Here is a 23,116-nt window from a genome sequence, read left to right as displayed (position 1 = left end):
TTGCTGAACTTGAAGTAGGGTGAAAATTCAAAAATTCATGTTCTCATATATATTATAATATAATCCAATGCATCGCCTAGCAAAATAATAAATTCCGAGAGTATGATGAAAAGTTTGAGAGCCCTCCATCAGCCATTCGAATGTATTGTCCCAATTAAAAAAAGACTACAAAAACTTCATTCACAATCCAACAACCTCGTTTCAATCCGTTTGTCTATTGCACACGTGGAAACGTTGTCATTTTTTATTTTACAATTGTGCTGTTTCGTTCGTTTTTAACATTTACATATATACATCATACAAAACAGTTCATTAAAACAGTTTTGCTACAAGCTTGGAAATCGCTCGAATAAGCGGTTAGATTAAAATTCCAGTTTTCCCGGTTTGAAAATGGACCGATTTGGTATTCTTATTAAAATTTTTACTCTTCGGTCGATACTAATATATAACTATAATATTTTATTATATTGTTGCCAAGAGACTCTTTCGAGTCGCTTCGAGTCGTCGTTAATTCGCGTTGCAACGTTTTCAAATTCGATTTAACCTTTTCTTGAAAACCTTCCTTCCTTCCTTTCTTCTTTCCTTCCGTTCGAATTACTCGCAGTTTTGCCTTTACGAAGGCGCTAACATTGACGATGATTTTATGAGACTCAATAAAAACAAATCAGTCGGAAAATACAATTAAAATAATGGAAAAAGTCGATGTGAATTTTTAAATATAAATACAACAAGCTGCAAGCAAATATTTAACTTTTTTTCCATTTATGTATGTCTATTCAACGTTGGCACATAAAAGTTCAATTACTGTTTTTTAAATTCAATATATTGAAACTATTCGGATGCAATTTTCATCTATATATGTATATATAAAACAAATCAATGTTTGTTTGTCTGTCTGTCTAAACCACTGAACCAATTTCGATGGAATTTTCAGGATTTGTTGTATGCATGTCCGGGATTACTGTGAAAAAAAACGGGAAAAAACCTCTTAATAATAATATTCTTAATTACGATTTTATCGACGTGAAAGTATGAAGCGCCAGCGTGTAGTTAAGGCCAGTGTGTAGAAAATGTGTACGTTGGTAACCAACTTGCGCCTACGTCTGCCAACCCTAACATTACGTACCATTCATACCAACCTTACATTACGTACCACTCATAACAATCCTACATATACATAAAAATCGATATTATCATTTTTGATATTATCATTTGATATATCATTTTGATATTATCATTTTTATATCTATTATCATTTTTGTTTCTTATTTTAAATGTTTGAGCTTTTCTTTTTTTTACCTATATGTGAAAATTATTAATGGTTTACTTAACATAATTATATTTTTTTACTATCAATCTATGTAACTTAATAAACTGTAAATTTTCCAAATAAATAAATAAATTTGTCTGTCTGTCACGTATGCGTTCCTATACTTCACTATAATTAAATTTGATTATTAAGTATTAATTTGAAACTGAAATATTCACTTATCGAAACGCATCGAGAAACGGAAACGGGAACGGGAATTGAAAGCTTTATTGCACGATGGAACGATGGAACTTTCTGGATTTATTATATGCATATCCGGGAAGCTTACTTTGAAAAAAAATTGGCCAAAAACGGAAACGGGAAAAACGGGAACGAGTGGTATTGCTACACAATCATTTCAAATATTTTCGCATCGCGACATGCGTTGTTAGGGTAAAATAAACAAATAATTGAATAATCTCAAATGTGTTCGCTGCCTGTGTTTTTCCGATAAATGGGAATGGGAACGAGAACGGGAACGGGAACGGTAACGAGAACAGGAATGGGAACGGGAACGGGAACGGGAATTGTATGCGTTATTGTGGCATTGCAACGCATGCCGGGTTCAGGTAGTAATATTATATTTTAGTTTTAGTGTTTTCACACCCATACAGAATTGTATAGAAAAAAAAAACTCAATTTGTATCGAAAATGCTGTCATAGTTATTAGTATTTCATAATTTGTCTGTACGGTTCAATATCAAATTTTGTTGTGTAACCTACTTATATTCCTCAAATACATAGATAAAGTCGTGGGTTGGTCACATTCGTTTATTCTTTCCTTTTTGCTATTAATTAATATTAATAATAAAATGTACTCTTTTGGCGTAATGGATCATAATGAAAGATCAGGCCTCTCCTCAATTCAACCCTAACATGAGAAAAAGATAGTTTACGAATTCCCTGAGGCGTGGGTGAATTAGTTCCGCGTAGAGGCTGCAGTGCTGGAGTTTCCTCAAGGGATTTCCAATGTCGGGGCGTATCTCCGTTTCGGTCGCAGCGATTGTGTATGGCAACTGTATCTACTTTACTCGTGCTCGATTGTGTATAGTGTGCAGAAAAGAAACACAAATAAAACATGGAAGTCTATACAGAGTATTTAATTCGGTCTGTTATAACGATGAAAGAGAGGGGTTTACAGAAGGCAGGTGGGATGAATTGTTGGCGCTGTGCCCTGTAGTTGAGGTTATGTATCCACATCACACGTGATCTGGTCTTATTAAGGAAGACAAGCCAACCGCACTCACTATACAACCCCGCCGGATGTAGAAGATCATCTCCAGGTGAATCCAGAGTTGCATAAGGTGAGATCTGAATCGGGAATGAGGATAATGTCGAGCTTGAGCTCCGCACGTCTCAAATGCCCAAGACTTCTTCTGACCGCTTCGAAGTGGTTAGTACTTCGAGTGTTGGTCTTAATACCCCGAGGGCTGACCATTAGACAATTAGCATGAACAGATAGAAATACTTTTTCCCGTCTCATATAATTGAGTATTGATGAATCCCTCTTAGTTAGTAATTCAATATCAATACACATCATTAGGTAAAAAAATAAATGCGATTTTAAATACGAAATTGTAGACAGATTCGCTTGGTTTTTAACTAAATAATGAATGAATGTGTGTGTGTCTTCGTGGATGTGTGTATGTGTGTAAGCTCCCGCGCAGGCTTAGGTGCATCTGTCGCTGACGTCACCCATTCCAACTCAGGCGCTCAATATCAAGAGCACATGTCAGACGCTCATGTCCCGACTCAATCAGTCGTAACTCCACATCCCTATGCATATCGTAAACTTCTGGTATTCTGAAATTTTTTTTTTTTTATCTCTATACTTGTCCATGCACTCACCGCCACTCCGCTACAAATGGCTGCAAAAACACGGGGCTGCATGATCATTTCGATTTCAGTATTTTTTCGTTTCGAGGAAATTTGTGACTGTTTGACCGCTGTTCATTCGAACTTGTGTCAACGTCGAACGTATGGATGTCTCTTTCGCACGCAAATATTTTGGCGCGAGTACTGCTCGCACTTATGCGAACTCTACATATGTCAGATTCCCAATATACCTATCCACTCGTCTCGTGATACTGATACTTTTGTCTCGACTTTTGCCTTTTTAAGCTTGCCAGAAAGATACAATTCAATTTTAATAATTGCCAATCATCAATGCACATCGAAATGACATCTGCGCGACCCAATGAATATATCGTCTTTCGTACCTGCTTAAATTCAAACGGTCGCGAATTTCGTCGAGACGTCAAATACCGAAATTGAAATGAGCATGCAGCCGCGTCGTTTACAACGATTTGTAGCAAACTCACTCGCCACATACCCACATATTTACATCGCGTCCGTTTTTATATATTATATAAATGTATTATATAAACAATCAGGCACAAGTTTCTTTCATATATATTACAATAATTATTATTTTTCCCGTCGAGAGTGTTCCAAAGCTGTGTGCAGATTGTCTACGTTACCGTTTTAATTAAGCCGATTGTATAACCCTTTTGTTTCGTCTTCCCACCCTCTCTTATCTCACTTCATCTTCTTTCGTGTCTTCTTTCTGTATTTTTCTCGTACTTTTTGTCGACTGTGCTTCACGGTGACATCTCCTCCAATCTTGTCACTCGATCTGGTCGACACTCGACTACTACCGATACCAGTCACTCGACCGACGCCCTCTTATCTTCGACGCTCGTTTTTACGAGCGAAAAGGAAGATAGAGATGTCAATTAACCCTTGACAGAGTGCTTCTCAAACTTCTCTCCTTATCGGCGCCGTGCGATATTTAAAAAAAAACTGAAAAGAAAATCTCCACATACGAGTACACATAAGGAATTCAGTGGTGGTAGTACATAGTATGTAGTGGAGTTCAACGTTGTGCTTTCTATGGAATATGAATATTGCTCGATACTAATGAACGCTGGTGAAATGTGTAGGCGTTGAACTTTGTCTATTGTGTAGTACTTTTGAAAGCATTGTCTGTATAATACAAAGCTTTAATAAAATTCAATTTATGGTCAATATTAAATCCATGTCTCGTCAAAGTTTGTTGAATTTCATGAACGATTCTGCATAAATTCCATACAAAATTATAAACAGTTCAGACATTTTAGACATTTTTTCAAATGTTCAAGTTCGAACCTTAATTATTTTTTAGTTCTTTAAACATACATATATTGCCAGCAGTACGGCTCGGTGGTTGAGTTTATGTTTAGCAATGAGAGGTTCCGGGCTCGATCCCGTGCTAATCTTTAATACTGCTGGTCAGACTTGGATATTTGAGACTCCAAGTCGATCGTTTCTTATCAGAGTTTGCCAATTTATCTGATTTTCATTTAAACGGTTCTAACAAATTAAAAAAAATCATCCTATCCGCTTTGTCACAAATATCTGATTTTATATATAAAAATGTATGTACTAGTATAAATCCATAGAAGTATCTATGGATTAATTAATTGTTAATTTCGTGATCTCGAGGCTATCGAAATACAGCGATTTATGTAAAAAAAAAAATGCTGCAATTTTTGTAATGAATTGTCTAGGAAGACGCATCGGGGTCTACCTGTCAGGCCTTTTGTACTTTTAAATAAGTAAATATTTATAACGTTAATGTCTAATATTACGTTATATGTACATACATACATATACTACTTCTATACAAAAATAGTTTCTGCCAAATAATTTTCTGTTTGTACTTCCCCTTACAGTGAAAAGTGGAAACGGCTAAATAATTTATTTAAAACCAATCATTTATTATATTTTTATAAATTTTGAAAATTAGTAATATAATACCTATCAGTAAAAATTGTTACATATCATTGATTAGCTAGGAAAATGTACATTTCTCTGCTATTGGCGGAAAAATACTATTAGCAGAAATCTACACAATACAGACGTGCAACTTCCTTACGAAAAATACAAGATACAAGTCCGTAAATTTCTTACTTCCGTAAGGAATAAGTTAGGTTTGTGAAGCAATTTTGAAGGAGGAATGAGAGGGGTGGAAAGATGTTTCGTGACACGTTTATCAACCACATTATAAAACCAATTAATTCACTATGCCGATTGTACTAATACATATATAATACAATAATAAAATTAGTACAAGTATTTTTATACAATGCAAATTCATACAAACATCATCCACAGTGACATCTATGGAGACATTTTTGCAGCGTTTTATTATACAAATCGGTGAAACTCAAAACGCTGAAATACTTGAGGTTTGCAAGATAGATAGGATAGTCAATTTTACAGGAACCGTTTCAATGAAAATCAGAAGAATCGGCAAACTCTGATAGGAAACAATCGACCTGGAGTCACAAACCAAGGTCTGGCCAGCAGCTTCTAGTGGGAATTGAACCCTTACTACTCTGATCGAAGCATAATATTCTAACTACTAGCCGACGCTGCTGGTTATACTTTAGTATTTCAATAAAAAGTATCATATACATGTATACATGTACATATATATATTTATATTATATACAATATTTATTGGGTCTTATAAATCAAGTTTACAATATATTTAATATTATAATACTTTCCACAGCAGCTTGAAATTGTCTTTTCAAATTTCCGACTTACATTAAACTCGCCATGTAACCACCCGCCATTACTCTTTATATTGTACATTTTTTGCGCGCCAAAAAAATTTTTTTTTCATCGTGACGTGGCATCATTTAATCGCGATTATACCGTTTGAGCCGTGAAGAATTAATCACTTAAATATCAAAAATATGTGATGAGGAATTTCCTACGGGAGAGCAATGCCTCTCCGGCGACGGGGAAAATCTGAAATTTGGAGATACTCGCATTTTAGCGTCGCGTGATTAATGGCGCGAGATTTTCCGAAGGCGGGGGAGAAAATCCACCGAGAAAAACAACCATCGGAAAAATTGACCCGTCGCATCGAGACACCGGAATTAGATAATGGCCTCGACAAAGTTTCACATCACGGCGTTGGAAAATTCTGAAAAAATCCCCGCAATTAATGCAGGATCTGTCTTGACAAAGTGCAACTTCTGCAAAGCACTTAATAGTGGATCAGACCATAAATGTGAACTTGCAGTTTCTCAACTACGTGAGAGTTTTTTGAGGTGGTCCTTCAATTTTGACTACCTCTAGTTTTCTCATTTCTAATTAAATTATCATTTAAAGTAGTTCACTTTTAACTGCTATGCTTATTAACTTTTTTAATTTAAAATTGAGTATATGATTTCAAGCCTCGTTCCCTTTCTTTTTTTTTAAATAAAATGTAACTTAAGTTCGACTCCTAGATATAAGGAACATATTATTTCAACATAGAGTTTTATCTGTGCTTGGCTGCAAAATTTTCTTTGAAAACCTTCTTTCATCCATCTGTAGAACATTCCAAAAAATATCTTCTATTTATGTACCTGAAGATTTTATTTTATTTTATTCAATCAATCACGCACACTTGTCTTAACAGATTTCTCCAATGCGATGAGTGTGTTATACAAATTAAGAATTATTAATTATATATATACGTACATCTTTATTAATTATATATCTTACATTTAACACGACATATATGGTCAAACGTTGTACAGAAATATTGTTAATTTATATAAGGAAAATATACAAACGTAGATTACTATCCAAAGAGACATCTATGGACAAATTTGCAGCATTTATACAAATCAGCGATAATCGAGATGCTGAATGACTTGAATTTTTGCGATAGAGATGGGACAAGGACGCCAATTTGTTGGAACCTTTTCAATGAAATCAGATAAATTGGCAAACTCTGATAGGAAAAGATCGAACTTAGAGTCAAATATCCAAGGTCTGACCAACAGCACACACCAGGAATAGAACCCGTGACCACACAATTGAAAGAATTACATGCTAACGGATGGATTCTTCTCCTTCTTAATGTTTCACTCCATATGGCAACTGCTCGTAATGACTAATGATAATAATATTATGCTACAAAAGATGGCTTTTTATTTTATTTTATTTTATTTTATTTATTTTATTTATTTGGAAAATTTACAGTTTACAGTTTATTAGATTGATAGTAAAAAAAATATAATTATGTTAAGTAAACCATTAATAATTTTCACATATAGGTAAAAAAAGAAAAGCTCAAACATTTAAAATAAGAAACAAAAATGATAATAGAGTAAGATAGTTAAAGAAAACAAAAAAAGAAAAAAAATAGAAATAACAGTATAATAAAAATATCAGAATAATAAGAATAATAATATGATAAAAATTATGAAATAATATAAAAAATATAATATATAACAAAAAACAAAAAGACAAAATAAATACATCAAAATAAAAATTCATAATCATAATCATAAACTTTCATTAAAATTAATCATCGAAAAACAAATTTGCAATAATTACTCTAGCTTGTATAGCATTAATATTAAATAAGTCAAACATAGAAATTGTTAAGATTAGTGTGTTGACGGTGGAGCTTGCACGCCAGATGAATGAGCTTCTTCCATAATTAGAAAAAGTATTAGGTATGTAAAGGAGCTCATTACATCTAGTCATTCTATTTGGTACACGCAATGATAGTCTGCTCAATAATTGAAATAATTTTTATATAGAAAACTTTGTTTTATTACTTTGATTTGGTTATATTCCACAAATAAAATACATAGAGAAATGTACAAGCATCCATTAGAATTGGAGTGAGAATGTGTTTGACTCCAATTCTTATATCCAAGCTAATTTTCTGATTTCCGTTCTACACAGACTCTATTCCCAAATATATACTTTTTAGTCTTAATTTTCATCTCCGTCTAATCTAGGAAGTAGCATTGAAACATTCCTTCATCAGACTTTTGAGTATTTTATTGAGAAAAAGTCTGTCTTTTGTTAAAGTCCTCATATCCGCTAGTTCCATATCCTATATCAACAACTCTGTAAATACGAACTTACATACCTATACATACATATATTGGGTATAAGATTTTATGGCATCCTCAATACATTGAAACTTGAAACTTTTTAATCCATAAAGTAAGCGGTTCAAGGTTTCGTATATGTACATACAACATTTAATACCAGATTTTAATTAACTTAGCTGCTTGTATTATCAGTCGTAGTACCCAGTATTCATGATTATTCACTCACATATGAGTATTAAACGCTTTATAGTACTTCAAAAGAATCGATCGTGGCTAAATACGTACATATATCCCATATTGGCTATGAACTCATCTGCTGCAAAGCATGCAAAAATTTCATGTGCACACTTTGCAGCTCGTAAAAAAGTCATATCGCAAAAACGACGAACGTCATTTTGTGCCGATGCAGTGTTACGGTGACCATCAAAAATGCATTTTCTCCCACATGTAACCACTGTTCGTATAGTGTCGAGTTTTCCACAAATTTCCGCGAATATATGTATGTATGTATGTACATATAGCACGTGCGGTAACTGAAAATCGTATTATACGAAAAAGAATAAAAAATGACAAAGAGAAAGCAATTCTCGTAGCGTCGTACATTTTACCAGATCTCGTATGGCGAAAAGTGGGAGAGCGGGCATTAAATAGCTTTCTGCAAAATGAGCTTTCGCTATATCGTAAGCTCGTACACTTCCGTCTTCCTTCTAAAAGTGCATTCTTTCTCGAAGATGCACTGCAATCTCTCGCGTGCAAAGAAAATTAAAAGCATACCTCTAACATTTAGCAGGAGTACTTGCATATGACGTAAAATAGGAGGCCGATGATGAGCGCAGCAGAAACGTGTGAAATAGACTACTTCAGAAGCTTATTTATTGACCTATATATGCATAATGTTGGAGAGGCCTTCATACAACAATGAATGGAGAATGGCTATAGATGATGATGATGATGATATGTCTAATAGCTTATGACACATTGATTCTTTCGACGTATGGCTTTTTTCGAAGCACAAAACTAAACAAATCGACACCGATGGTGCTAGTAAATAGTGCCTACAATCCGATCGACTGGCGTTGCTCAGGCGAGTTTAAAATCCAATATGGAAACCTTTTGGCTTCGGAGTCTCACCCTTTCAAACATCAACAACAGTCAAGTTAGAGTACCTTGAAATAGGGTTTCCAGTCAAAACCACGCAGGACAAAACCACACCGACATAAGCGCACAGAGATGCACGTGGCACATGGTTTTTTTAGATACTTTTAAACATGCGAAAAAATGGGCCGCGCCTTGCACATATTCATGGAACGACCAGCACGCCCCACCCCAAAATTACCCTCTGGACTGTTTTCGATAAAATTGTTTCCTTGTATTTATTTTTTATTGTAGGCATTTCTTCAGGTCATTCTCAATTCGGTTTTAAGAATGGCCAGAAAAAATACATTTAGATCGACCTTATCGTCTCCCATTTTTTTCAAATATGGGAATCACAGTTATCAATCACTGTCAACCCTATATCAATTTATAATATCACCTAAAAGATGATCGTTTTAAGCCTTGGTGACATAGATTTTATACATGTGCAAAACTATCTAAAACAACGGTGTCTACGGTTGACGGACAATTAGCCAAACGGACATTAAGCCGACGGACATTTGGCCGAATTAAATTAAAAAAAATAAATAAAATATCACATTTTATTGACGTCGAGGTGATTTCTGAATAATTTATCTGTTTACGGTGAGCTTTGGTTAATTTCGATACATAATCAGCCAAATATCCGTTCAGTCAAACATCCGTCGGCCTGATATCCGTTCGGCCAAATGTCTGTTCGGCCTAAAGTCCGTCGGCTTAAATTTCATTCAGCCAAGCGTCTGAAATATTATACCAAATTTGATGCTTCAGATGCTTTAGATAAACAAATATTCATCTCTATAGAGTGGACTTTTTTTTTCATATATGCCATAGTGCCATGACAGGAGACCCTAAATTGACACTATGGTAAATTGTTAACATACTCAAACACGCCATAAATATTGGTATACTTATATTTATTTAAAACCGCAAACATAAGTATGCTTGCAATAATCAACAAATTCGGACTAGAAGAATTTGCGAGGATGGAGAAATGAAGATTTTATTGGACCGTCCCAGCAATTAAGTTAGATAAATTGGCGAACTCTTACAGTAGACATTATATGTAGTATTCATTGAATAACCATCCAGATTTTGCCAGCAGAGATAGGGGTTTGAACTCACTACCCCTCTAGTGATAACCAATTGCTCGATTAGTGAGCTCGTAGGACTTAAGACTAACTAAGCTATAGTATTTTACATTTTAATATTGGTCCTATTAGACAGAGGAGGATCTATATATGTACATATGTATGTATGTAGTCATGCGAATTTTACCAGGTCAGCTGTGTTCATTCACGTCCTATAATTGCAAAACTACTAATGCGCTTCTCAAACTTTCGCACACCTATCGTACCCGCGGGTGTGTTTATCTGTGTGTGCACATTTTGCGCCCGAATAATGTCAAAGGTCATACGTTTGACCCCCATAACACGACCCCGCTTCGAATCAATTTCCCACAGCCTAGGGTGGGTCAATCGCTTGTAAACTTTATGGGGCTTTAGCCGGCGAAGGTTTATAGGGAGGATAGTTTGTATATAAGTTGTAATAAGTTGCTGCCTAAATTTCAAATATTGTAAATACAATATCACCAGTCGTTACGATAAATATCACATACATACATATATACGATCCTTTACTTATGACTCTAATTTGTTTCTTTTGATTTGAGATTCATCAGAAAAGTTTGTGGCGATGAAATTGGGTCGTTGACTTTGTTCGTTTTTCGGAAAATTTGTAGCTTTTCCGCTTTTCGTCTGTTAATTAGCGCTTTCCAGTATGTCCCGGTTGTCATGCAACAAGTGTCAGAACTTCTACCTTAAATTTTTCGTAAATATGTACGTTACGCTATATAGGTAGAAACGTGCTTTTATTTTATGCTGACTTTATACAGCTATTAAAATAGTAATTAAAATAAAAAGTTAATTATTAATTTACTGCATTGTTGTTTTTTTTTATATCAGGTCTAAACGTTATTTTAAAATGGCCCAACATTTTTTATATGTGACAATAAAACATTTTATAACGAGAAACGTCGTTTTGTATACCTATGTATGTAGGGGAGAGTGGTGTACCTATGGACGAATGTACCTGTGGACAATGACTTTATTTCGGTCGGGGAAAATATTTTTGCTACACAATGTTCTAGGGAATTATAAACATCGAATATTGGCAACATTCAATCCACCTTTTGGTGCCGGGCCAGATTCGAGTTTTTTCGAGAATTTCGTTATTTGGGACCCAAAAGTAAATATTTACCAACGAACTGTTTGTTTTTTCATATTTATTAAAATAACTATTCATACAAGATATGCATTTAGTTTTGTATAGTGGTTATTTAACTATTTGGTAACGACGATATCTGTGTTAAAACTTAATCACAAAGAAGTGTATTTTAATATTAGTTGAATATTTCGTTTTGTTGTACCTTTGGATATTTATTTGGTAGTACCTCTGGACGCGTCTAGAGGTTAAGGTTAGAGGTTCTTGTGAAATTAACAACCAAAAAGACTTTCAAGTATTATGTTGCTGAAGTATTAATAATCCAATCGAAAATGATATTGAAATTAAGTATTACAAGAAAATATCAACAACAGATTTCTTGTGGTCGATGACAAAATTTATAATATTTGTCAAGAGGAAATTTCTGGGAAATTGCCTCCTCCTCGAGTGGTAGGCCAGTCTGGGAGACTCAAATCACAGTTGGAATTTAATGTAGACCTTGAGAATTTCAACATTGGATGATATAGTTTACTTTGTATAAATTATCATATCTGTCCAAAGGTACAACATACACTGTCCATAGGTTCAACATAGTGTTGAACCTTTGGAAAATTTTGTTGTCTCTATTATTTTTGCAAAAGATAAAAAAACTCTAATGCTATCATTAATTTTTCTTTTTTAATTTTAATCTTGAATATTCTACCTATCTAATGACATTAAAAAGTTTAAATAAAACAATAAAGTTGCTGAGCTATGAGTGAAAAAGCGAAAATTGTTCACAGGTTCACCACTCTCCCCTACATATACATAATTTTCACCTTTCACAACCACATCAAGACAATCGCTGACGTTTCCTTTCGTCGACTTGGATTTGTCTTGAGATATGCTAGATTATTCTCCAACCCCTTGTCTTCTCGCTTGCTTTTCAACTCGCTTGTTAGAAGTAAGCTAGAGTATAATGCAATTGTGTGGAATCCACATGAAGCAAACTACTCTCTTATTATAGAAAAAGTGCAAAAAGCATTTCTTCGTTTTCTTTATAAGAAAGAGTATGGGTACTACCCATATCTCCTTTCCTTTTGGGCATGCTTGGGTATAATTCCCTTGAACTTCGGAGAAACTTCTCGTTAATTCGTTTCGTTCTCCAGCTATTGCGTGGTAATACGTCATGCCCGTTGTTGCTGGAACAGTTGGGACTTTATGTCCCTAATAATTATGTGCGTGGTAGGCATCATCATTTGATGGTTGTACCTGCTGCTCGCACAGTTATTTTTCGAATGGCTCCTATTCCAAGAGCTATTCGACTTCTCAATGAAATCGTTGCTGCTGTCCCTGAATGTGATATTTTCCACCTTGGGGAGCGTAGATTGTCGGATGTTATCTTAACATATTTATCTGGTAACCTGCGCTCATCATTACTTTCTTAATTTGAATGTGATGAATGAGTGGAATCTTAATCTACTCTCTTCCATTTGGGCCTCGCTGTGATTTTATTTTTATATACTATTTTAATTTTACTCAGTGTAAACAAAGAATGGGATTTATGGATTTTATTTTTAATTTTTACACTTTTGTTATTTTTTTTTCTCTCTGAATGATGTATTATTTTCCTTTTGTTACTTTTTTTTTATTATTTTATTTTACCATGTTTTCTGCTTTTGCTTTTTTCCTTTATTTACAGTTAACTTGTTTTTATATCATGTTTTTATATCTTTTTCAAATCTAGGCCATTGTGACGCATTAGGTTCTTCCTGTAATGCCACAATGGTCCAAAACTATTAAATAAATAAATAAATTTATTTATGTATTTCAAAGATTTAATTTAATCCATAGTAAAATTCGGTAATTGGATTATTAGTCACATTATGATCACCCAAAAGACAATTTTTGATATGAAAATCGCGAATATGGAATACTTGGCACTCGAGTTCTCGTTAGTATGATAGTTATCGTTAGACTTTTCGGCTGCCAGATGTTCCATTATAGAGGTTTTAGTGACTTTAGGGTGAGCGCTTTTGTGACCAATAATCACCGAACCGTAAAATTTACATGTTACCGCAAAGCGCCACTACAGCCAGAAACATGTAAACAAGATTCATTGAAAAATATTACAAAAAATAATGCAGAGATAGAAATAAGAAAAATAAAAATAATAATATTATATAATGATATTATAATAATATATGTGAATATAAATACAACATTAAATAATAATAAATATCATAATAATTAATTAATCAATCAATTGAATCCACATATTCACGTACAGTAATTAGGTGAAATGAGATGAAGCGGCAACAAGAACAAAATTTGACGGTGAAAATACACGGCAGCGTAGGGAGGTCACTCTCATCCTGAGAATGGTCTCAAAGTTATACTTTATACATATATATACATTAATTTTTCAATAAGTATAATACAGGTTTTTTGGTGAAAATTTCGAGATCTTATTTGCTTTCAGGGATTTATAAACTTTATTTACAACTAGCTGAACCCGGCATGCGTTGCAATGCCACAATAAGAGTGCGAGGTAGGCGTGGCGCGATTATTGTCACACTCCCGGGGTGATGCGTTGAAGGTGGGATAGCTTTACTTTCGCGTCAGTAAAATCGTATTATTATTAAGGAGTTTTTACCCGATTTTTTTCATACAACAAATCCTGAAATTTCCATTATAATCGGTTCAGTGCTTTAGGAGCCTATTCGAGACACAGAGACAGACATTCAATTTTATATATGTGGGAATTCATGTAAGGGAAGATCGTGAAGAGGGAGAAATTATACACGACTTTATAGCAAGTCTTTTATTCGTTGTAATGTTTATACAGCCAATCCAGTACTCCATTCGCACCAAGCATGATGCCCTGACTGGCTCGCTGACACTCCCGACCAATCACAGTTCAGTCGCACTCAATCGGTATCTGGGGTACCAACTCTTAAAAACTAACACTAATGTGTAACAACTATTTGACATTACTGTTACATTAAGTAATCATTTATGCATCAATCCCTACATATACATATATACATAGATATAGAGCCTGATTTTTTTTAATATTAAAAAAATGCACCCTTTCGAGGTTGAGATGTAATACATAGAAATTTCTACTTCAAAAACATTTTTTGAAGTAGAAATTTAGACTGTAAGATTTTTACTAAGAAACATGTATTTTGTCTTTATCTCATGAAAGCGTATTTCATATCAAGATTTTCACCAGTAAAAGGTGCGTGTTGTCTTAGTTTCCTCTAAGAAGGCGTATTTTTATGTATTTGTAAGTTGTAAATCTATTCAATATATATAATAATATAAAATATTTGTAATTGGTTTCAAAAATATAATTGTCATCTGTTTTTTTGAAAAATAGTTTTAATTGCAATGTATTTCACGGGATTTATGGCTTGTTTTTTGCACGGGCTGGCGATTACTATCGAAAATTTTCGCATTAAATCAAATTCGTATAAATTTCTTACGAATAGCCCAAATCGAATTACTCGCAATTTTTACGTCGTCGTCTCCCCCACCCCCTCCCCTCTCCCATGACTCTATGATTCATTTCATCTCTTACGTTCTATCGGCACGCATTCCACTTTCGCCTATTTCTCTCCTCCTTTTCTCGGTTTATTCGTTTTCGCTCCCATTTATTCCGTGACTACATTATATTTTCGCGGGAATCTCTCAGGCGATTTATGTGCTCGCTTGAAAATTTTTCACTTTCGCGCCAGCGCCTATTTTGCATTAAATTTAAATAAATATAAAATAATCGCCGTACTTTTTCAAAGGTGATTGATTCCACACGCTTCGAAAAAAATTAAACTTACGAGGGGGAAAATATACAATGATGATTTTTCAAATACGAATCGTTTGCCAATGTCAACAATGCAGGTTGATGCTTCGGAGTGCAACCTAGTCAGAAACGTGGACTAGTTTATCTGTGATGCTGTTGGCTTATTAGTTCTGAGCTCTTTATGTTGTTTATCAGTAGCAATTCATTAACTTTAACAAAACCACTATCATTCTTCTTACTGTTGAAATGAAATGAATATATAAAAAAAATATTTTTAATTAAGAAAACGAGAATTTATTTCCTTGTATTTTATTTAAAAAAGTATTTTAAAAATAAAACATATTCATTATGTGAAAATATCAGAAACAAATGTTTGTTCAGGAAAAGCCAGTTATTTTAGTCAAAATTTAAATCGATTTATAAATATTATATTTTAAATATTATATTTTAAATATTATATTATATATATATATATATATATATATATATATATAAATATAATATCTCTTTCTTAACACTTGCCGCACTGTGATGGATAGCGAATGACCAGGACTTATATTTTATTATATTTCTCAAAATATACTGAATGCAGGGTTCTTTTGTATTTTATGTATTCCTCACCAAAGCCTCTATGATTTTAATTATGTCATCATTAAATAAAAACATTGGTCAATATCAACACAAATAATTATTTTCGAGAGAGAGTGGGAGTTCAGTACGCACCGCGCTCAACAGTCGGTTTAAGAATGATATCCGCCTTGGAGTGACTTTTTGGAATGATTTTGTTTTCATTTCTTGCACTTATTTTATATTATTCGACATTTAAAACACGATAAAATGATTTACATAGCAAATTATAATAATAAACCTCGAAAATTTTGCATTATTTTAACTTAAAACACATGTTCAAGCACAGTGGTAGGCGGATTTTTTTTCAACATAGTAAGGCAATTGTTAATTTTACAATATATTCGTACAATAGTACCTCCACTAACGATTTCAATCCATTCTTCGTAGCTAGAAATTGCTCGGTGTGCTAGAAGCAATGGTATAAATTTTACTATTTGAAAGAATTTCGGCCTAAATCAGTGGTTCTCAACCGCCACTTTTCTCGTTGACGAAATGATGGTAAATATTATATTACATTATATTTAACATTACTGGTCAGGAATTTATATTTTTATATTGCGCGCTTATGTCGGCGCGTTTATGTTGGCGCGCTTATGTCGGCGCGCTTATATCGGGGTGCCGTTTAAATCTGGCTGAAGTCTCTTTTTTGAGCAAACAAATGACTTTTTTATATTTTTTTATAATAGTTTTATATATATTTTCACTGTAATTTCAAAAAATTGTTATCAGTTTATGGCAAAACGATTCTTACATACATACATACATAAACAGCCTTCGTACATACATACATACACGTGATGTGTTCCTTTGAATATTTTACTCTTTTACGATCTTCAACCCTTTGAGGTTCAAAGTAGCTCAAGTGCTCGTCGTACTTTGCGGGTTTCAAAGTGTCTTATCCACTTAGTTACAGTTTACTTGTGTTCACGCTATGGTCGGTTTTTGGCATGTGTGCGCTTTGCCAAAATGATCTATCAAAATGTTGATTAAACGGTCCCTAAGAACCATTCAAAAGCCAACATTGTTTTATGATATACATATGTATGTACGTTCGAATTATATGCGGAATTAATTTCCCTATTGTTGGACGACATTGCGAAATATAAATATATGAAATAAAAATGCGGTCGGGCACAATTCAACGTTCAAACGGGTCAACAGTTTCCCTTTGATTAATGGTCCTGGACTAGAAACTTCAACATGCAAACGTGAACAACGTAAAAAAGGTCCTTTGAACCGATTGTTTACAGAACTGCGCTGAAATAATATAAAAAACAAGTTAAGTGTAGAAAAAGGGCACACAAAGGAGAACCCTTTTTGCGTAATCCTCAATAAGTACAGAGAAAAGGAAAATATACAAACATATGTATATATGTATACATATTTATAATACCTTTTGCGGTCGTCGTGTGTTTCTCATTATTAATTTTTTCTCGTTCCTATAAGTCTCTTGCTCAATAAACTGCCACTTCCAGTTGACGAATCTTTGCCAAATTTTATAAATCTGAAACAATATGAAATTTTGAAATAAAATGACACCTCAAAACTAAAGAATAAAAGTTGACAAAACGAATGTTATCTTTGAACTGAACCGTTACGATATATATGTATGAAATATTTATGTTAAAAAATGATGCTGAGAACTCGATCGTGACGCTATGACTTATGACATGAGATGCGAAACTTATTTTTAAATTTATGTATGTAGTTGCAAATTTGGCGAATGATACGAAAATTTTCATTATTATTCACAATGCAATAAATTACATTTAAGTTATTTCCAAACAATATATAATATATATTCGATATTAAGTAATGAAGCTCATAAGCGAAGCAATTTGTCTGTCGTATGATAGCTGCTTACGATATTTGTATTTCAGCTATGCCAAATCGTTCAACTTTGATTGGGTAATTCATTGCAAAACGTTTTTAATGCTACAAATGTAGTGTATTGTTTAATGATATTTTAATTCTAGTTGAAAAAAATAGGATTTAAGATACATTAATTTATGAAATATACTATGAATAACTACTATACACATGTACAAAGTCATAACTCAGACTGGGAGAGAAAATATACAAAGAAAAATAAATAGGCAATCTACATACATATGTACAAACATATATGAGAATTAAGGAAATACCACTTCTAATTGACCAAAATTTTTGAAAAATCATTGCGTTTAGCATTTCACTTACCAATGCAAATTTTAATATGATATAATTATAGATTGTAATTTACCGTAAAATTTAATTTACCGGGAAACGATAAATAATTTCTCCAATTAATAGTATACCGGTTTTCACAGGGAAATAAAAAAAATTACTTGTTTTAGATAACTGTATGTGGTATTACTTTTCTAAAACACGTGAACCTAGATTGAATCGTAAATACTTAAAAATAAATCTCAGGTGAATAATTTCATATAAATACGTACATAAATACGTAAAACCTGTTAGGCCTTCCTAGTATGTACATATATGTATGTGTATGTAAAAATAAAATAATCAAAATGTCTGAACTATCTCCGGAAATAGTATATTCACATACACATATTTTCTAAAAATCATAAAAACGTGATCAAAGATAAATACTGGATACGTTCCGATACCATTCATAATCTCGAGGTCTTAGTTAACCAGTCGATTCTATGACAGAATCACTAATAACCATACTAACACACTTGTGAAGAGTATCAATGATTACAACAAAATGTCTATACTCTTCAGGTATAAACACAGATTACCTAAACACAATCTGCTTTATATCGTCGACTTTAGAGACTCTTTAATTAATATTATGTATCAGATGTATTGTGAGCATTTATAAGAATTGTTAATAGGTTTTTGAGCTCTTTTTCCTTTTATGCTGTACATCAACATTAGAATAATATAATAGGGTTTGGTGCATCCGCTCTAAAATCGCCAGATTAACAGAACGGCAGCTTTAAACGTAATTCTCGTTTTATCGAATGATAGATTGCACATCAGATGACGAGTAACCTTTCGATGTGTACAGATGCAATTATTAAAATTGAGTTGGATCTTTCTGGCGAGTTTAACAAGGCAAGATTCGGAACATATCGAATTTTGCCTTATTAAACTCGCCTGAAAGATCCAACTCAATTTTAATAATTACCATTTTAATAATTGCATCTGTGCACATCGAAAGGTTACCCGTCATCTGATGTGCAATCTATCATTCGAGAAGATGAGAATTGCATTTAAAGCAGCCGTCCGTTAATCTGTCGTTCAATTTGTCTGGCGATTTTAGAGCGGATGCACCGCATCCAATATAATACTATGATTACTAACAAAATTAAATTAAAATTGTAAAATAGAAAATGATCAGTAGATCAGTAGCTATTAAAATAGGTGTATTGTAAACATAATTTCGTAATAATAAAAAGCATTTAAAAATCCAAAAAAATCAAGGTTGAAATTTCTCACAAACACTTCATATATAGTATGTATGTATGTATGTATCTAATATTTAATTTCAAAAGAGACTTTGTATGTATTTTTGTTTGTTTCCATCGTAATCCGTGACGTTCAATTTATTAAAAATACAAATGAATATTCAAATCAATTTAAATAAAATAAAACTATTCAAATAAATTTAATAAAATGTTTACTATTAGATTGGCCATGTTTATATTACAAATACCGATAAAATCCGGGTAAAAACACTAGTGAATATATGTATATGTATGTAGTATATGTATTACTACATTGTACATATATAGAAAAGGGTTAATAACCTTTATATAATATTGATTTGGATTTGACACGTCAGTGTCTAGTGCTATGAGTATAACAAATATTCTCTGTTTATCTTTCATTGGTAATGTTTATCTTGTGGCATTTGACCCCCAACTTATGTAGCTATAGCAGCTGCATGTCTTGCGTAAAACCCGATAAAACATCACACATTGGAATAAACAGCTCGCCTGATGCAAATACCCAGTCGAGAGGCTTGGGAATGACTGATGGCCAACATTTTACTGAAATATAAATTGCATGTGTGAAAAATCGTCTGAAAAATACTCGAGATGTGTAATGGAATGATGTTGGGCGACCTTCCAGCGTCTGACCCACATCCGTTGGCCAAAACGACTGCGACCCAGTTTCATCTTCATTTCTTTACGTTGTGTTTTCTTTTTGCACAATCAAACGCATTCCTTAATATCGATAGGAGTTTGAGTACTTCGTAGTAAGCATTTATGCTAAAGCAATAGCTCAAATTATAATACTGTGTAAAATACAGTAAAAACTCTTCTCAAGTTACATAGTTAAATAAAGTTTTTCATTTTTGTTCCCTCAACTATTCACTTTTGCAGTCGATTTTTAAATATAGATTTCTGCATGTCTTTATGGCCCAATCCCGTTTATTTGTCTGTTTGTGTTGACTCTATTAGATATATAAATAAAAACAAGAGAAAAAAATCGTCCTCGGTGGGTCTCGAACCTGTGAGCCTTCAACTAATGACTCGAACGCTTAATTCGGCTTTAAATTAATGATATATGGTCATTTCACAATTAAGTTAAATTTTTTTGTAAAAATACATCAAATAAAGAGCAGGGGACCTAAATTAGATCCTCGAGGTGTGCGAGAATGAGTTAGGTATTTAGTTGAAACTTACATAGTTCATTAGTTAGCCGATGTTAATATGTATAATATGTAGGTTTTTCGATACGTATGTACATACATATATCAGAATTATAATATAAGCATTTTAAAATTTATTATATAACCTATTAGTGAAGTAAAAATATATATGGGAGATAATGAAAGCCTATAATGCAAATTTTATAAGATAAGATATAGTGTGAAAAAGATACAGTTATTGGTGTTTAAACAATTAAAATCTGACAAAACTAGTGGGTGGCGGAAATTCAAACATATAAGGCAACATCAAAAGACAACGTCTTCAAAATTTTCGCAATCTTAGACGTGTTTATTACGATTATTTTTACCATCGATTTAAATTTCTATCGCTGATCAAACCGCGCAAAATGGCAAAGTTTCAAAACGATCGGAAGAATTTAGTAATATTTCCTGAACGATTAGCGAAGTGAAATATAAATAGCCTTGTAAAAAGCAACAATTGTACAAAAAGTTGCAGACCAAAACTTCAGAAAAAAGCCTTTCCATGGAAATACGTCCCAAATTCGTAACATATGTAACATAATACAGCGCTTGCAATTTCCACGATGAAAATTTTCTATTATGGCAATTTAATTTATGCACACATAATCTACCAGCCATGTTTAATTTGCACGAAATGAATGTGCTTTAAAATGAAAGTATGTACTACATACATTTGCAGTGTTTTATTAAATTCCAGAAAATTACAATATGGTACAGACTTTGTATATTATATATAATTTCTATAAATTGGTATCTTAAAGTCTTGCCGTATATACCTACAAATTATTCTATTCTTAGATTTGCGAATGAAAATGGATTTACAGACTAAGCGATTTGTGGGTTTACAGATTAAGCGATTTGTGTGTCATTAATGAGGATAGATAGGAAAGGGAATATGTGGGTGAGAAGTATGATGAGGGTAATTGATATAGTGGAGAGAGTGAAGAGATTGAAATGGCAATGGATGGGTCACGTGGCTAGAAAAATGGACAAAGAAAGTGCTGGAATAGTAGGTACCTGAAAGAATGTAAAAGGGCGAAAGGAAGACCGCAAGGTAGATGAAATTATTTAAGTGTGTCCGATAACATGTAAATGATGTTAGTTTATTTCGATGGCAGGAAATTTTTATTGATTGTTTGATACGTAGGTTTGCACTATTCAAATGATTTTGTTCTAATTGAAAAGTTACACACCCCTGACTTTAATATGATCAATGTAAACAAAGATGATCGGGAAGTACATACTAAGGAATCTGTTTCATTTTTAGTACCCGTTGCCTCATTGCCCGGATAGCTCAGTCGGTAGAGCATTGGACTTTTAATCCAAGGGTCCAGGGTTCAAGTCCCTGTTCGGGCGTTCCTTTTTGTTCTCTTTTTAATATTATTTATCTCTTAATTATATTTTTTTGTATTTATAATTTAAGCTTATTTTATATTATAAAATGAAATTCCATTAAAAATAATTAAAACAATTTTTTTAATGAATTAAAATTTTAATGCTAATATCGAATCTTTTGTATTAGTTTTTAAGCCTGAATAAATTCGATAAACGTTACACATTTCTATAAGAGGAAAGAATGTGCATATTATACATGTGTAGAAATATTTACTAAAGCAAAACTTTTACGACTGTACGCGCATGCGCCAACGGTCTGAAACTTGGATCAAAATAAAAGCCTTTTTTTTTAAAGAAACTACGTACAATAATTTTCTAATAAAAGCAATAAAAATAAAATAGTTTTGATATAACTTTTACGACTCTAAATTGTATATACTTAATAATATTAATTAAAGTATAATAATAAAAGGCGACATCTATCGTCAGATTTTAAAAAGTTTTTTTTTAATTAGATTTCCATACAAATTTTCAATGCACTTTTACTTTCATACATATGTACATATCTAACAAAGAAGTTTTAAAATATAAAATCATAGTTATATTTTAAATGCTATATAGATATTGAATGCAAACAAAACGACTGAAAAATTTAATCAAAATATTCCGTTCTGTAGCAAATTATTCGACTTTTGGGCTGTCAACCGCGAAAAATCGCTCATTTTCGAAATTGATTGCCATTCAAATTGGTCTCGTTTCATCGAAATTAGGTTTGTGTAAATTAAACGCAACCCCCCCCCCCCCATCCATTACCTCCTTTCCCCCGTACCCCCCTGCACTTCCCCCGACCTAGGAGGGTTGAAATGATGGGGGGAGACCTCTGACTTGGAATATAACGCAATTAAAAAGCCATTAAAAGAGGAAGGGGCTGTTCAAACACAGACTACGGCAACTGCTCGGATAACCGAAGCGGAAATTCGATATTCGCGACGCGAAAAACAAAGCGTACACATCAAAGATCTTCCCACTCACTTTTCAGCAATTAGCATTGTTTTCAAGTCAAAAACATCACATTCAATGTCCGAACAAAACGGTCACCAAACATTGCACGATTTCAATACATAATTCACACAGCATTCAGGCCAAGTTATATT

At 33.1% G+C, this 23,116-nt stretch overlaps 1 protein-coding gene, 1 long non-coding RNA gene and 1 other non-coding gene across 6 annotated transcripts in view; 2 read left to right on the top strand and 1 right to left on the bottom strand.

The window, feature by feature from the left end:
- Ptp36E (protein tyrosine phosphatase 36E) overlaps window positions 1-23,116 on the top strand; it is a 305,940-nt gene that overhangs the window by 144,674 nt on the left and 138,150 nt on the right. The gene's annotated exons all lie outside the window — the stretch shown is intronic.
- Window positions 1-23,116, bottom strand: part of LOC143917161 (uncharacterized) — a 198,709-nt gene that overhangs the window by 52,281 nt on the left and 123,312 nt on the right. The window lies entirely within an intron of this gene.
- Window positions 21,911-21,983, top strand: TRNAK-UUU (transfer RNA lysine (anticodon UUU)). The gene has a single exon. It is a non-coding gene; the product is annotated as a tRNA-Lys (tRNA).

The sequence above is a fragment of the Arctopsyche grandis genome, chromosome 9, assembly GCF_051622035.1.
Source record: "Arctopsyche grandis isolate Sample6627 chromosome 9, ASM5162203v2, whole genome shotgun sequence".
In the NCBI taxonomy this organism is placed as follows: domain Eukaryota; kingdom Metazoa; phylum Arthropoda; class Insecta; order Trichoptera; family Hydropsychidae; genus Arctopsyche; species Arctopsyche grandis.
This window is presented reverse-complemented; position numbering and strand designations above follow the sequence as displayed.